This window comes from Oryctolagus cuniculus, chromosome 15, assembly GCF_964237555.1.
Source record: "Oryctolagus cuniculus chromosome 15, mOryCun1.1, whole genome shotgun sequence".
Classification (NCBI taxonomy): domain Eukaryota; kingdom Metazoa; phylum Chordata; class Mammalia; order Lagomorpha; family Leporidae; genus Oryctolagus; species Oryctolagus cuniculus.
Genome location: NC_091446.1, coordinates 21421969 through 21439046, shown reverse-complemented (window position 1 = coordinate 21439046; position 17078 = coordinate 21421969).

Below are 17078 nucleotides of genomic sequence, written 5' to 3'. Positions count from 1 at the left end.
TACTCTAAAAATTCCATGCACTACTGAGAATTGACCCCTCTCCCATAATCATGAAGCTTTATAAATAAAATTTCACATCTCTAAGAATGTGTTCTCTCCCAGAATGCAAATTTGGTCCATAAAATGGTAATGAATTGCAGAGCTTCCTACCAGTCAGTTAGACATGCCCTAATGTGTAGGAATGCTAATGACAAGATAGAGCAAAAAGTCAAGATGATGTTCTCGTTCCAGATTAAGGATTCAGAATGTGATAAAATGTTGAACTGTCCCAGCCTTCTAAATATATCCTGATATCTTATACACATTGAGGCCAATTGTTTACTCATTTGCCAAGAGGAAGTCAGCAAAATTCTTGGATGACCCCAGGAAAACGAAATCTGTTTCAAATGTCACAATCCTGAATTACATTTGATTCTTTCAAGCACAAAGTCCTATAGTCTGGCATATAGTTCAGGTCCTAAGGGTATTTTAAATGCCAATGTCACTGAAGCCAAATTACATACTCAGTCTCTTTGAATATGGACTAATGGAGATTGTACTTGAACCCACAACTCATGAACTGAATGAGTTGCCACGATTGAGTTTCTAAATATAAATACAAAACCTCTCTGTGGATATAGCTGAAGCATCTCTCAGCTTCTTAACTCGATGTGTGTTCTGCCACTCATAGGGTCAGTGGCCAGAATTACTGCAAACTAGAGAACCGGAAGTGATCTTTTTCAGAGCACAATTTGTCAGGTTTACCTGGACATTTGTATAGAACAAGAGACTATCATGGATCATGCATATAGTCCCCTCCATTGTATGCCTGGGACTTGTTACAGTCTCTGATATATGACTGGTATTCCACAATGAACCCCCAGGACAGACAGTAACACTCCATAGAAGAGGTGTTTCTTTTGCAGAAAAGTCTTTTTTTTTTTTTTTTTTTTTTTTTTGACAGGCAGAGTGGACTGTGATAGAGAGAGACAGGGAGAAAGGTCTTCCTTTACCGTTGGTTCACCCTCCAATGGCTGCTGCGGCCAGCGCACCACACTGATCCGAAGCCAGGAGCCAGATGCCTCCTCCTGGTCTCCCATGGGGTGCAGGGCCCAAGCACTTGGGCCATCCTCCACTGCACTCCTGGGCCACAGCAGAGAGCTGGACTGGAAGAGGGGCAACCGGGACAGAACCCGGCGCCCCGACTGGGACTAAAACCCGGTGTGCCGGCGCCTCAGGCGGATGATTAGCCTATTTAGCCAGCTGCAGTGCTGGCCAGAAAAAGTCTTTTGAAGACAGCTGTTCACGCTAATGCTTGCCCCCTTTTCACAGGCTTGGTGACCATCCTCATACAAAGCGCTACTCAATACTACTATTTTACAAATCTCTTATCTCAGAGGCAAAGCTGGGTATCTTTCAACAAACAATACTGCTCTAGGGTGGAAAATCAGAACACTCAGGAATCTCTGGAAGATTATTGAGCCAATCAATGTTGGAAAACACCACAGGAATGCATGACAAGCGTAGAGCTCCAAAGTAAGTAAAGTTTCATCACAGAGCAGTTAAGACAGGAAAACTTTTTTGTGAAGAAGAAAAGAATACCAATGACTAAGGCTGCTAATTCATTTATGCAAAATAAATTTTCATTATACTGAAAATAAAAAAGTTATGCTAATATTTTAAAAAATAAAGAACACAAGGAAATTTCTTTTTGAGTGTGCAGTTCAACATAATGACATGCAATCACATTAAGAAAGCATAAACATATCTTCAAACACTTTCACTTTATCTCTAAGTTTATCTCCTTATTTGTAAAATGTGGATAATAATTGTGCCCACTTTCTAGGGCTGTTCTTATATTCAGTGTATAAATTGCATGGAGCTCTTAATGTATAGTTTTTCTAAGATGACTTTTTTCAGTTATTAAGGAGAGAGAAGTAAAAAGTTGATAATCTGTGAGCTTAGAAACAATGAATTAAATCACATTAAGGAAGTGCATTTCCTAGAAGGTATCACAGTTCAGAACCAATAATATGATAAGGTGTATTATAAATCTCCAAGATATGGATATGGTACACTACATTTCCCAAATAACCCCATCTATGCCTCCCGTAAACTATTTTCTTCTAAAGATCAGGAAAAGTTTGCATGTACCACTTTGGGAATCATTGACTTAAATCAACTCTTTTATCTAAAAGTAAGGGAACTGAGAGGGTCTGGAGAAGGAGGCCCATTCTCCGGGCTGATGTTTCAGCTTCAAGACTCCAAGGGTGAGTGTAATTGAGGGCCTCCATAAATTGCACGCTTTAGCCACTTCATTCACCTCACGCTAGGCCTAGTCCTAGAGTTAGGATACTGAACAGCAGAGTTCTTTCCCATCAAACAGGGAAAGGAGTGGCAGCTGCACTTGATACAGCCACCCTGATTTCCATGCTAATAATCTCTTCCCATAATATTACCTTTGAGTATAAATGAAAAGTTCTTGAGCAACATCAAACATCTGGCATAGCAAGCCATACACTCCACTGCTGGACAGTCTTAAGAGTTGTTCTTCCAGTTCCAACTCCAGGTTAACTGTGGATTCAAGTCTGATGTTTTATTAAGACAATACTAAATATTGACCTGTATGATTCATGATATGATTAAAAACAACACAAAACTGAAAGTTAGCATTTAGAGGCATGAGTCAAAGAAACTCATTCTTTACAGGATTGAGAGATTGATGTGATGGTCATTGAATTCTACAGTGAGCCTGTGAAAATATTCAATGCTTACCTGAATACTTCACCTGTTGTTATGAGACAGTTCTACCAAGGGCCCAGTTCCTAAAAGGAGGGCTAGCTGCTGCAATCTGATGCCATTCAGACTATCTACAAACGTCATATATCATATTCTTTCCAAGACTTGCCTGCTTTCATCACCAAGTGATTTTTTTTCTCTATAAGCTGAAATTTATGAAAACAAACTTGTAATACTCACTTATTGAATGTTCTCTGGAGGTCCACAGTTGTTAAATTAGTGAGAAAAGGTTGTAATCATGTCTTATGGAGAGGCTTTGGAAAAACACTACCACTACCAAGAGCAACAAAACTTTAGATACATACAAGGAACAGGTTTGTTTCTACTTTCAAGGATGTGTGCCTAAGGCCTGGGTGCATTTATCCAAAAAAATCAAACAAACCAATAAACCCCAAACCGCCTTAAACAGCAAATTCAGTCGTAGGCGTACACAAACAGCTACAGATTATTCATTAAAACTGACCTGCTCACTCACAAGCAAAGCTCTCAAGGTTTCTATTATATTTGATATTCTAGTTAATGTAATTTTTTAGTTTAGCCATCTTTTTTGAGCAGTTCACTCTAGCATTAATATTAGAATCAGAAAGTACCTACTTTTGCCAGACATACCCAGGAAACTAAATAAATAACAAATAAAAGTAGAGAGAAAAAAATTACAAAAAATATGCAAATAGCAAAATATACTAAATAGTAACTGAGGAAAAAGTCCTATATATTTCAAAAATGCTGGAAGGCAGTGTCCAAATGCCATAGAACATGGTTATCAATAGTGATAAAATATATCCATTATTTTAACATAGAATACTCGAATCTGTAAAGAGAGCATCATTGTGGGTTAGGGAAAATTTGGAATGAAACAAAGAGCCCTTACAATTTAAGATGTTTTATACACACACAGACACACATTTCTGTTAAGATTTTTGTTAAGGTTTTGTTCATAAAGAAAGAGATAGACAGAGATAATAGAGACAGAAACAGAGACAGAGCTAGAAATGGCTCTGTTTAAAAAAGACAATATGTGCATTTGAAAAAGTAGCCTATTAAAAGCTTTCTTTTTGTACTTATTCATTCACTCGTTCATATTGGGATCTCAAGTATATGCATAATGCTTCATAAATCAAAATGAACCAGTATGTGAAGTTTTTCTATGTTTGCCTTACACTTTCTATCTCTACTCCTCTGTTCCCTCAGCATGAAAAACTTTAGCAAACAATAATGTGGTCAATGAAGGGTTGGCAAAAAAGAGGAAGAAGATGAGACCAAGCACATCTCATGCACAGACAGGAAACCCGATGTCAGGAAAGCAGGGAAGTTGTTCTTCACATCCTGGTACTGGACGGTAACAGAGCTGTGCCTTGTGACAAAGCACTCGGGAGTCCTGCAGACTTGACTTCAGATCCTAGTTCAGCCAACTAGTGACTTTGCAAACTGGGACAAGCAAATATTCCTTTCTGAGCCGGAGTTTCCTGTAACACTGTTTTTACATAATACCTCCATTACAGCATTATAAAGGAACTCACTTGAGCATGAGCTAGGAATTTTCAAATATTACGTTAACTAAGATATCAATAAGAGGAACATAAATGGAAGCTGCTTTCTCTTTCTTACCTTCTTCACTTCCGAGTGAAAGCAAGATGAAACTATCAGTGTCTAGGTCAGATATGCCAGTGAAGTACAAAAGAGAGCTCGTCCGGACCAGGATTGCATGTGCTGTGTCTATGGAAATAGATTTGTCTTTGAGACTGAATCTACCTAGGAAATTCCAGACTCTTACTTCGTAACAGTGAGCTAAAGATACCATCATGGCTTCAGAAGCAAAGGGAGGAGCAGGTGTTTTGAGCAGTAGTGAAGATACTGCTTGGGATACTCAGTCTCCATATTTTAATGCCTTGGCTAAAGACCTAGTTCTGCTTTTGGTCCATCGTCTTGCTAACACACATCCTGGGTATATTAGTGATGGCTTAACTACTTGGGCCTGTCCCTAATACATGGGAGGCTCAGATCGAGTTTTTGGCTCCTGACATTGACCTGACTCAGTCCTAGCTGTTGAGGGCTTCTGAGGAGTGAACCAGTGGGTGGAAGATCCAGTTCTCTCTGTCTCTGTCTTTCCATCTGTATCTCTGCCTTTCAAATAAATGAAAAAAAATTTTTTTAAAAAAAGGAAAGAGAATGCTTGCTTCCATAATCTATCCATGGTGCATGTAGTCACACGCAAATTGCTCTGTTTCAAGTCTACAAAACCCTAATGATCTTAAACAGGAAAACACGTACTGTGCTGCCAAAATCACTAATGACCAAAAGCAAATAAGAGGAAAATGAGTGCACTAAAAAGAGATCTGACCCAATCTTGGATCTTGGCCAGATGTTCAAGGAGTGCCAAATGCTTTCTGAACAGGTCACACCTGCTTAATTAGCAATAATAAGGGCTTTTGGAAGTTCAGAGGGAAATTAAATAGTTACAGATAAATGATCTAACAATTTTGTCTCAACCACAGAAGGAACAGGATGCAATTTAATAACATGATCACAAATGGAATTTCAGGTTAATGACCTTGCACTTTATAATTTAATGGGGCACACATAGTACCAGGCTGAAAGTAAATGGGTTGTCAAATACAAATGCATAAAGCAGCATTTTATAAATAAATTAGTATAGCACTAATTACAATTAAATTGCTTGGTGTTAATATGGCCTACTAATTAAGTCATGAGTGGGTTGTTGCCTGGTTCCTTGTCTGAACCGGTACCAAATAAAACTATTTAACTCAGCTAAAGTAGTTCTGAATACACCCTCAATCTCTCGTATTGCAGTGGATATACACAGGAACTCCACCTATACACATAAGTCGTTTTTCTTCCTATCTCTCGCCTTTGTGATGAGTGTTTACAAAGGAAAATGGTATCACAGCGAACTGGGTAAATTCAAACGTTTCCTGAATCAGCCTTCTCCTGGGTGATTTTTTTCTCTTAAAACTTAAAGCACTTTTGTGTCATTCATTTTTACTGCCAATGTGTTCCTAGGTTCTAGGTAAATAACATCCTTGCCAGAAACGCTATTGCAGTTGTGAGCTCTAGTTGTGTGTAAAACTGCCAAGGGATCCCTTTGAGTCTCGTGTTTCCCTCTGTACCCTCATGGCTCCTGTGTCTCATTTCACCTGGGAAACAGGGATGGTAACATCCAACTTGCACAGATCTGGGACAGACTAAATATATCACTACCTATGCAGTTTCCAAGGCCATGGTTATGAATTTGGACAACGTAGGCTTGGCTTTTGCTGGACATTTTGCCAAGCGAAGGGTTAACTGGGTTTCAGGCCCCATTTACCCTCTTGTCCCTGTACCTCTGTGTGCAAGACACCTTCAACACTGATGCACCCTGGTCCTGAATAGGAGACATGTAGTAAGCAAAAATCATTGTCATGTTACTGTAGATGCCGTGTGTCAGGAAAACAACATAGATTTATTTAAGGAAGTTGAAACTAATGTTTTTGCTTACACAAAGTTTATATAACTGGTAGAGTAGTTGGGATGAAATTTTAAAAAGAGTCATGAAGGATTTCAGCTAGTTAAGACAATCAGTGCAGTTCAGTGAATTGTCAGAAAAACCAATTACATCTCATTGGTTATAATGAAAAGTGGTTTGCACTTATCTATTTCAAATTATTTTTTTAACCAGATGCCTGACCAAATTCAGCCTAAGTACAATCAGGAACAGGTTGACATTGAAAAAAAATATACCTTGTACTTCCAAAAGATAGGCCACCAGCCAGGAAAGAGCTGATCTATAACACAGAGTGTATAATTCAAAATGACATTAAATGGAGAGAAAAAGCCTTGCCTAATTTTATGAACACAGAAGATAAATTTTGCTGACAGATTTATGGGTTATAACTAACTGAAGTTCTTCTGTAAATGTTCAGTTGTTTCCTTAAAATATAAGAAAATCAGTTAATCCTAAAGCCCTACAGATGATCTTTTCCCAGGACTTGATGTGTGGTGAGAATCTTGGAAAGAGATGCAGGACACCAAGGCTCTTAACAGGAAAACAGCTTTTATTCTTGTGGGCAGTCCCAGAGGATTTGTATCTAGAGTCTGGGCCATAAACAAAACAAGGTGTTGTCTTATGGACCCTGGCACAAACAACTGTCAGTTTTCTTTTTCATATTTCATTCCACATATTTGATCGGATAGTTAAAAGTGATAGCACTGCTTATACAACTGATATACAATGCCACACCTGCATGCATTAGATTTGCTTTAGTTGACCTAGTTGCAATTTTGGTATTTCTCAGAAAGCTCCCTCCAATTCCCATTCCCAGAGAGCCCCTGCTGCCCCACCATCTTTACCTTTAGCTAGTTCTTTTGCTACCTATGGGAAGGTGGGGTGAGGGTGGGGGGTTGGGGGGTGTCCGTGTCACAGATGAACTCTGAAGTGGTCTAAGAGGAACTTATTTAATCTGCTTACTGCCGCAGAAGGAAGCAGTCTGAGACCCTGAAGTATAGACAGTATAGACGTTCCAAGAAGGGACACTGACTTCCCTACAAGGAGATTTACATAGAGGGCAGAGAGTTGGCAATAATCAATACAGTTCAAATTAGAAATAGGGTGGTGGCATTATGTGCAGCTCCTGATTCTCTTTGAGGGCCCAAAGTGGCTGAGCTACTCAAATCCTTGTGTACGTGACACTGCTTAATCATCCAGAGAACACATCTCAGGCAAGGCAGAGGTAAAAGAAATGGGAAACATGGTTCTTAGCTTCAAAGCAAGGGAATATGACAGACAAAAAGGTGCCTCAAGTAGACACTGAAAATTGGTTTAAAAATATCATCCAAAGGACAAGTCAGAGGAAATACTTGTGTTTCCAGGCTGGGCAGGCCCAAGTCTGTGTTAAAGTTTTAAAGTTACCCAGTTCAGGAAAAAACTTCAATCTAGCAGTGATAGTCATGAAAAGTCAAGTATTTTTTTTTCTATATCACTAAATTGGGTTAAATTGACCTATTCTATCCATGTACTCCTACCAACAACATCTAAAGTCAAGAAAATAGAACTAATATTCCTGTGACATAACTCTGGAAAAGTCTAGTAAGCTGACTGAAGCACACTAACTTCATGCCAACACGACCCTCCCTTCTTTAGGTTCACTATCAGCCTTCTCCTGAGGGCACCTACTGAAACTTCCTACTGAGTCTTGTTGAAGTGGTTAATGCTGACCAAAGAACTGAGTCTCTGATGGAAATGTGTTCCCTCAAAAGGTCTGAATGTTCAGAAATCACTATTATCCTTTGTGCTTATTTGCTACTTAGGAAACCCTAAGTCAATTAGGGGAGTAGTGAAGGGAGATCCCAGCTAACTCTCTCATGACAGGTGTAGGCAAACTGCCTGGTGCCTCCAGGTGACAGTTGCACATGTCTTCCCTAAGATAAAAGGTGACGATTATTTGGAATCTTTAGAACTTAACAAACCTGCTTTTGAATCCCATGGGTTCAAAAAACCATTAACTTTGTGTGACCCATAGTTCCCTTATTATTAAAAAGGGTGAGACTTTCTACAATTTAAGACTGAGGTGAGTGATAAATGAGATAATATGAGAAGACGTTGTACTGAGGCCCATCAGCTCACAATAAGTGGGAAAACATAGCTTAGTAACATTTCCACGTAAATTAGTACATGAGTCTCGATTTCCTGCATGATGGGAGGTTTTTAGGGAACCTGGGCAGCCCACTGATGAAGTGAAGACTGAGTGCATAAAAAAGGAGTGGATTTCCGATCATGAACATTGCTAAATATTACAGAAGTCCGCAAGTCAATCAAAACATCTCATTCCCATAGAAGAAGAAAAGCCAACCAACTTTCACATGGTATGTTACACTCTAAAATACGTACGGAAGTAAAACTACTACAACGTTCACTGCCATTCTATTATAATACAGAGGACCAGAACACATCATGGCAACATCTAATTCTAAACTGAGGTCTAGAATACAAAGCTCCAGACATCATTCTTGATGGAAAAATAAGAATAAATGAAAGAAAGGAGTGGGAAAGGGAAAATAAGCATCTAGCCCTGAGAGCTCTCTCTCTGGCTTTTAGCTCTGAGCATCAGGATGACTAGAGTGCATCGAGCTTTGTGAACAGCCAGCGTGTGCTTCTGTTTTACATCACCTGCACACATCACCTCCAGTTTGTGAAATTCTTGAAGCTGAGAACACAAGGGTGATAGAGGGGCTCGACTCGGGTGCTCTAGTCACAGTGCCTGAGTTTGCATGCCAGATTGTGCTCTGATCAGCACTGTGAGCTTGCAGTCTCTCAGCTTGTCTAATACTCACTTTCTTCCTCTTTAATGGTGACAAACAACAGTGCCCCCTGACAGGACTGGCATGAACAACAGGATGCACGTGTTCAAAGTTTAGCCAAGGGCAGTTCAGGAATAGCGTTTGCATTGGAAGGATTGTAGGTTACTTGATCCCTTAGTTTGACTGTGAACCTTATTCATTGATTGTTGGTGCTCCTATTTACTTTTTCTGTCTAATTTTACATGAAAATTCAATAAGACTGATGAATATCACTGCCACTTTTCCAGAACCCTCTCCATAAGTTTTGACGTCCTGAGGCTGGTATTGTGGTGCATTGAGTTAAGCCTCTGCTTGCTACACTGGCATCCAGTATCAGAGTGATGGTTCAAACCTGGCTGCTTAGCTTCCATTCCAGCCTCCTGCTATCACAACTAGAAAGGCAGCAGAAGATGGCCAAAGTACGTGGGTCGGTCCCTGTCACCCATGCAGGAGATAAGGATGCAGTTCCTGGCTCCTGGCTTCTCCCTGTCCAGCCCTGACAGTTGTAGCCATTTGAGGAATAAAAGATACCTATTTTTGTCTTCTTTCTCCCCGCCTCTTCCTCTGTCACTCTCCTTTTCACATATATAAATAAATCAATCAAGTAAAAAGTGTTGAAGTTCCCCCATATCTCTTTTAAGAAGTAGCTTTAATAAAGCTTAAAAATTTTAATATAGAGTTTGACTTATAGAATATATATATATATATATATATATAGTACACAGAATTCACATAGAAACCCTTAAAAAGTTGATCTTGAGCCTTCAGTCTGCGAAGTTGGTACCATCATGGACAACATGTATAACATGTACAACACCACCCAAATGACAGAGGTTTTCATCTTGCTGGCACTGTATCTCTTGCTGGCGGATTCTCCCCAGCCCCTAGCTTTCTCATTCTGATGAAGCACATTGCCTTGATAACGTATTCTGTGGAGTTCTCCTTCACTGATGAAGCCCTGCACTGCCCCATCACAAAGGTGCTAAGTAGGAGGGTGGGATAGCTTCTAAGCAAAAGGATGCATTTTTTGAGTAGACTGAAAGAAAAGCTATCTACATGCACTTACCGCCCCTTTGACATCCCCCTCTTGGTTAATATTCATAGAAACTTGTGGGAATCTCTGTTAATACCCAGATTTGAAATCTCAGAGCCAAGTACTGTAGCCATGGGGCCTGATTTGCATCCATGAATATGCAGCAGCACGAGTCCCTTGCTTGGAACTCTGCCCTGGTATCAGTGGTGTGTGTGTATGGCTGTGCATTTTCCTTCCTGAATCGAAGGCCCAACACAGGAAATGAAGTCAGAGCTGGAGAGCAGAGGATGGCAGCCCCCTTTTCATGCCTTTCTATAGCAAAACTCACACTTGCTTTGCAATTCCCTGGCATGTTTATACTCTGTCTAAATTCCGCATGAGTTGATGCGATTTTATAGTTTCTTCCAGCCCTCAGGTTTGAAACATGGTAAATAAACCATTGAATTATAGTGCTCTACTAATAGGTCACTCAGAATCAAGCAAATAGACATATAAATTAAAAATAAGCTTTGTATAATGATCTAGAACATATCAAGAAATGACTCATTTGTAGAGATTTAAGAATGATGGATTGTATTACTTGCTGTTTTCAGTAATTCTATTTCCATTGGATAAGCATGTGTCCTGTAGACAAACAGATGCTGGGGATCATTCTGATGTTGGCAGAATGACTGTTGTCCTTCCTTAATAAATGGTACCAGTTGAAGTGGGTCTTGAGTGCTATTCAAATCACCACCATCTCTTCCATAATCACTACCTTTGAGGGACCAAGATGATTTACAGAGTATCAGGAGAGCCTCTCTGGAGGAAGAATTAGTAGTTACAGCTCAGGCTGCTCCCCGTGATAACTAAGCTTTCTCCCCAGTTGATTAAGCACTTCTCTCCCCAGATCCTTTTTCTACAGAGGTATTGTCTGGGCCACAGAAGCAACAGGTTTGAGAAGGTCAGTTGAGTTCAATTGGGTGTAAAGCCTCAACACTTTGAGGTATTTGGAATTATATTCACAGGAAGTGGGGCATTTCTTTAAAAAATGTCAGAAGACCTCAGAAAAAATTCTATTCCACTTGGTAACAAGCAAGATCATTGCTTTCAGACTAGATGAAAAGAGGTAGAAATCAATCCACAAATATTTTGCAAAGAAAAAATGCAACCAACATCTACAGAGTGCCCAGGGTCCACAGACCTGATTGTAAATTATTCAACTGCTGTAGAAGATATTTGGTTCCATCCCCATTTCATAATCAAGGGAATTGAGGCCTAGCGTCATTACATAATTTGCTAAGATTACAAAGTCAGTATGATGGAGATAATAAAAGTAAAAAACACTTATGCTTCATTCTCATTTCTAGTCCCTTTCCATCCCACCAGGCTGGCACAAGAGATATGCACCCTAACCTTCGCTCTCTAACAAGTCATCGGTATTACCTTGGGCTGATACTTTCTTCTCAGTCAGGTTGTTTTATTATGTGAGTAAAGCAATTGTTTAGAATAGATAACTTCTGAGGTTTCATAAGATAATGAGCTCTCCACAATGTGACCTGAAGGACCAGTGTGATAGGTACCCAACAGGACTGGAAACTATACCTGCAAGCTAGATGGACGGGAATAATTACCTGAGAACATATCCTAATTTTCCTTAGAAAAGTCTTGAACTCCAGAAAAATCCTAACCTAGATCATATTTGGCTTAGATTTGGCTTCAGACATCAGAGAACAGGGTGCACTGCTATGGGGCTGGGGAAGGCAGAGGAAGTCTTATAGACAAGATCCAGCCTACAGATCCCTTCTTCAAGGAGCCTATGAGATGACATTATGGTTCACGGTTTCAACACAGCACCACCCCTGGCATCCTTAGACAAGCAATGCCTCAATTTCTTCAGCTTTATATGGAAATAATATCTGTGTTCTTAGACAGATCCTATGAAGTTAACTGGTAAAACAATTAGATATAAAAATGATCTGAAGGGATAAAATTATCTGAACTATGATTACAAATAGAAGAAAATATTTACAACATAAAAATTAAGATGTTAAATACTACTTATTTTGATGACTTATGCCTATTCATATGACTGTCATCTTCATGTAGTTTTTAAAATGCAAACACACACACACACAAAAACACACTGATTGGTAACTACATCTCTATTTAATAGTGTTTTTCAAATTTTGGCACAACATGCCTGAGTAGGAACTATCTGGTGAATTTATTTCAAAAACTGGGAAAGGCTTGGACATTTACTGTTTAAAATGTCTACATCCCGCATTGGAGGATTGGGTTTGATTCCCAACTCCAGCTCCTGCCAATGCAAACCCTGGAGAGGCAGCATTGATGACTCTAGTAATTGGGTTTCTGCTACCCACAGGGGAGATTTGAATTCCATTCCAGGTTTTGGCCTGGCTCAGCCCTGGCAGTTGTAGGGCATTTGGGGAATGAATCAGTGCATGGGAATGCTCTCCCTCTCCTTCTTCTCTCTCTGAAATAAATAAAAATTTTAAAATAAAATTCTAGGAATCTACTCATGCTTAATTATAATCAGAATTCCAATGTATAGAGTAAATAAGAAATTGCTTTTTCAAGTAATTCTACTAATTCTTTTTTTTTTTGCTTTTAAACTTTTATTTAATGAATATAAATTTCCAAAGTACAGAATATGGATTACAATGGCTTCCCCCCCATAACGTCCCTCCCACCCGCAACCCTCCCCTCTCCCACTCCCTCTCCCCTTCCATTCACATCAAGATTCATTTTCAATTCTCTTTATATACAGAAGATCAGTTTAGCATACATTAAGTAAAGATTTCAACAGTTTGCTCCCACACAGAAACATAAAGTGAAAAATACTGTTTGAGTACTAGTTATAGCATTAAATCTCAATGTACAGCACACTAAGGACAAAGATCCTACATGAGGAGTAAGTGTACAGTGACTCCTGTTGTTGACTTCACAAATTGACACTCTTGTTTATGGCATCAGTAATCACCCTAGGCTCTTGTCATGAGCTGCCAAGGCTATGGAAGCCCCCTGAGTTCACCGACTCTGATCATATTTAGACAAGGCCATGGTCAAAGTGGAAGTTCTCTCCTCCCTTCAGAGAAAGGTACCTCCTTCTTTGAAGACCTGTTCTTTCCACTGGGATCTCACTCACAGAGATCTTTCATTTAGGTTTTTTTTTTTTTTTTTTTTTTTTTTTTTTTCCAGAGTGTTTTGGCTTTCCATGCCTGAAATACTCTCATGGGCTTTTCAGCTGGATCCGCATGCCTTAAGGGCTGATTCTGAGGCCGGAGTGCTGTTTAGGACATCTGCCATTCTATGGGTCTGCTGTGTATCTCACTTCCCATGTTGGATCACTCTCCCCTTTATTTATTCTATCAGCTAGTATTTGCAGACACTATTTTTGTTTATGTGATCCATTTGGTTCTTAGTCCTATCATTATGATCAATTGTGAACAGAAATTGATCACTGGGACGAGTGAGATGGCATTGGTACATGCCACCTTGATGGGATTGAATTGGAATCCCCTGGTATGTTTCTAACTTTACCGTTTGAGGTGAGTCAGCTTGAGCATGTCCTGAATTGCACATCTCTTCCCTCTCTTATTCCCACTCTTATATTTAACAGTGACCACTTTTCAGTTAAGTTTCAGCACTTAAGAAGAATTGTGTATTAATTACAGTATTCAACCAAAAGTATTAAGTAGAACAAACAAACAAAAGTACTAAGAGGGATAACATATCAAGTTGCTCATCAACAGTCAGGGTGAGGGCTGATCAAGTCACCATTTCTCATAGTGTTCATTTCACTTTAACAGGTTTCCTTTTTGGTGCTCAGTTAGTTGTCACCTATCAAGGAGAACAAGTGGTATTTGTCCCTTTGGGATTGGCTTATTTCACTCAGCATAATGTTTTCCAAATTCCTATCAGGGATCAGTTTTCAGTTAAAATTTAAACACCTAAGAATAATTGTGTGTTAATTACAGAGTTCAACCAATGGTAGTAGAACAAAAAAAAATACTAAAATGGATAAAATATTACATTGTACATCAACCGTCAGGACAAGAGCTGATCAAGTCACTGTTTCTCATAGTGTCCATTTCATTTCAGCAAGTTTCCCCCTTGGTGCTCAGTTAGTAGTCGCCGATCAGGGAGAACATATGATATTTGTCCCTTTGGGACTGGCTTAATTCACTCAGAATGATGTTTTCCAAATTCCTCCATCTTGTTGCAAATGACCGGGTTTCGTTGTTTTTGACTGCTGTATAGTATTCTATAGAGTACATGTCCCATAATTTCTTTATCCAGTCTACTGTTGATGGGCATTTGGGTTGGTTCTAGGTCTTAGCTATTGTGAATTGAGCTGCAATAAACATTAATGTGCAGACTGCTTGTTTGTTTGCCAATTTCATTTCCTTTGGGTAAATTCCAAGGAGTGGGATGGCTGGGTTGAATGGTAGGGTTATCTTCAGGTTTCTGAGGAATCTCCAGACTGACTTCCATAGTGGCTTGACCAGTTTGCATTCCCACCAACAGTGGGTTAGTGTCCCTTTTTCTCCACATCTTCTCCAGCATCTGTTGTTGGTAGATTTGTGTATGTGAGCCATTCTAACCGGGGTGAGGTGAAACCTCATTGTGGTTTTGATTTGCATTTCCCTGATGGCTAGTGATCTTGAACATTTTTTCATGTGCCTGTTGGCCATTTGGATTTCCTCTTTTGAAAAATATCTATTGATGTCCTTGGCCCATCTCTTAGGTGGGTTGTTTGTTTTGTTTTTGTGGAGTTTCTTGATCTCTTTGTAGATTCTGGTTATTAACCTTTTATCTGTTGCATAGTTTGCAAATATTTTTTCCCATTCTGTCGGTTGTCTTTCACTCTCCTGACTGTTTCTTTTGCAGTACAGAAAATTCTCAATTTGATGCAATCCCAATAGTTGATTTTGGCTTTGACTGCCTGTGCTTCTGGGATGTTTTCCAAGAAGTCATTGCCGGTACCTGTATCTTGCAGGGTTTTTCCAATGCTCTCTAATAATTTGATGGTGTCAGGTTGTAGATTTAAGTCTTTAATTCATGTTGAGTGGATTTTTGTGTAAGGTGATAGGTAGGGGTCTTGCTTCATGATTCTGCACATGGAAATCCAATTTTCCCAGCACCATTTGTTGAATAGACTGTCCTTACTCCAGGGATTGGTTTTGGATCCTTGATCAACTATGAGTTGGCTGTAGATGTTTGGATTGATTTCTGGTGTTTCAATTCTGTTCCATTGGTCTATCCATCTGTTTCTGTACCAGTACCATGCTGTTTTGATTACAACTGCCCTGTAGTATGTCCTGAAATCTGGTATTGTGATGCCTCCGGCTTTGTTTTTGTTGTACAAGATCGCTTTAGCTATTCGAGGTCTCCTGTGTCTCCATATGAATTTCAGCATCATTTTTTCCAGATCTGAGAAGCAGGTCTTTGGTATCTTGATTGGTATTGCATTGAATCTATAAATTGCTTTTGGGAGAATGGACATTTTGATGATATTGATTCTTCCAATCCATGAGCATGGAAGATTTTTCCATTTCTTGGTTATCTCTTCTTTTTCTTTCTTTAAGGTTTTGTAATTTTCATTGTAAAGATCCTTAATGTCCTTGGTTAAGTTTATTCCAAGGTATTTGATTGTTTTTGTAGCTATTGTGAATGGGATTGATCTTAGAAGTTCTTCCTCAGCCATGGCATTGCTTGTGTATACAAAGGCTGTTGATTTTTGTGCATTGATTTTATACCCTGCTACTTTGCCAAAATCTTCTATGAGTTCCAATAGTCTCTTAGTAGAGTTCTTTGGGTCCCCTAAATAAAGAATCATATCATCTGCAAAGAGGGATAGTTTGAGTTCTTCCTTCCCAATTTGTATCCCTTTAATTTCTTTTTCTTGCCTAATAGCTCTGGATAGAACTTCCAGAACTATATTGAATAGCAGTGGTGAGAGTGGGCATCCCTGGTACCAGATCTCAGTGGAAATGCTTCCAACTTTTCCCCATTCAATAGGATGTTGGCTGTGGTTTTTTCATAGATTGCTTTGATTGTATTGAGGAATGTTCCTTCCAAACCCAGTTTGCTTAGAGTTTTCATCATGAAAGGGTGTTGTATTTTATATAATGCTTTCTCAGCGTCTATTGAGATAATCATATGGTTTTTCTTCTGTAGTCTGTTAATGTGGTGTATCACATTGATTGTTTTGCGCACATTAAACCATCCCTGCATACCAGGGATAAATCCCACTTGGTCTGGGTGGATGATCTTTCTGATGTGTTGTTGCATTCTATTGTCTAGAACTTTATTGAGGATTTTTGCATCTATGTTGATGGTGGAACAGGAAGGGAGCACACTGATAGTCCGGGGAGAGACAGTTTAATAAAAGTGAAGATACTGCAGGTTCAAGGAAGAGTAGGGAAGAAACAGCAGAAGAAACTCTTCCAGAACTAGTGATTCACAGTGGACCTGTGTGGAGAGCGTGGGAGCCCACAGTTTGGGACACCAGCGGCAGACTCAACACACCAGCGCTGGAACGCGAGGTGAGCCCAACCTCAATAGCCCGAGACACCAGCAGGCAAGCAGAAAGAGGAGACTAGAGGGAACGACGTCATAAGAAATTAGGTTAAATTATGGTGACTGCTTTTAGACATGGGTACTGTGGAAAATAGAAAGTGAAAAATACAAAACACAATGATAATTTCCTTTGGTTATGGATGAAATATTGGATAGAGAAATATGCAAATCATGTACTCTATTTACAATTCATTTTAGAGTTATGTTTATTATTAGAATAACAAATATTTTATGTCACTAGGGCCATGATGGTTAACTCTGCTAACAATAAATTCTCCTATTCACACTGATATACGCACCTTCACCATAAACAGGAAAGGGAGAATGTTTCATTCAAACAAGTACTGCT